Here is a 1,406-nt window from a genome sequence, read left to right on the forward strand (position 1 = left end):
AAGAAAAAATATATGTAACCTATCAAGACAAGAAACAAGAGCTCTTTGAAAGAAAAAATCGGTTGAATTATTTACAGTTTTGTGAAATAAATCAAAGAGCATTTGAAACTCTAAAAATAATCTATGACAAATTGAAAGGAGAAGTTGAAGAGTTAGAAAAATTAATAGAATCTCTAGAAAATAATGATGAATCAATGATAGAATTTGCAGAAATTCTAAGATAACTAATGAAGTATACAAAGATTGAAAGATCAGAAAATAAAATAAAAAGAAAAAGGGCGAAAAAATTAAAAAGTAAAATAAAGGAATATAAAAGAGAATTAAATAATCTTCAATTCGAAATTAATGACCTTATAATAAAAAGGATAGAAATAAGAACAAATATAAACAAGCTGGAGCTAAACTTAAAAAATTTATAAATGCCTGGAACACCATATTATGACTTAAAAGAATTAAAGCTGTTGAAAGAAAAAATGGAGAATGAAGTTGAAAAATTAAAAAGATATTTAGAAACAACAAAAAGAGTAGAAATAAAATAGGAGAAAGTGAAGAAATAAAAGAAGTTATTGAAGATTTGAGAAATTATATTAAAGAAAAAGACAAACAGATAAAAGATTTTATATACAATAATCCATGCAAAAAAGAATATTATAAACTAAAACAAGATTGAAAAATTATGGTCAATACTTTCGAAAAAGAAATTAAAAGAAAAAATCCAAATTAAAAATTTTGGTTAAAATTTGGTATCAGAGCCAAGTTAACGATTAAGGGTAACACTTTCTCTTTAAGCAACACTTTTAGTGATACGCTTTCAGTTACCAAATGTTCACAACTAATTGGTAAACTTATTTGTAGTCACCATAGGTACAATAAGATGATAGGTACCATAGAAGGCACCTTTTAATAATACTTAACATATATTACTCAAATTAAGGTCATATTATTTTACTTTTTAAATTTTTTATTTTAATTTTTTAAATTAAAAGTATTTTGAAATATTAAAGAATGTTTTTTAATTTTAAATGTTATTAAAATTATATAGCCAGTATTGTAATTAAGGCTGAAAGTGAGTCAAGTTAGCTCATGAGCCCATTCGAGTTCGACTCGTTAGTAGCTTGATAAGCTAAACTCACGAGTTTGTGAGGCGAGTTTGAGCCTGGAATTAAGTTCATAAATTAAATGAGTTGAGTTTGAATTTATCCAAACTTAGCTCATTAGCTCGTGAACTGGCTCAATTATGTATAATATTAAAAATATAAATTAAATGCATATAGAATATGTATATATAATCGAGTCAGCTCACGAGCTAATGAGCTGAACTTATCCAAATTCAAGCTCAACTCATTTAATTTATGAGCTCAATTTCAAGCTCAAACTTAACTCACCAACTCACGAGCTTAGCTTAT

This window comes from Arachis duranensis, chromosome 7, assembly GCF_000817695.3.
Source record: "Arachis duranensis cultivar V14167 chromosome 7, aradu.V14167.gnm2.J7QH, whole genome shotgun sequence".
Taxonomy (NCBI): Eukaryota; Viridiplantae; Streptophyta; class Magnoliopsida; order Fabales; family Fabaceae; genus Arachis; species Arachis duranensis.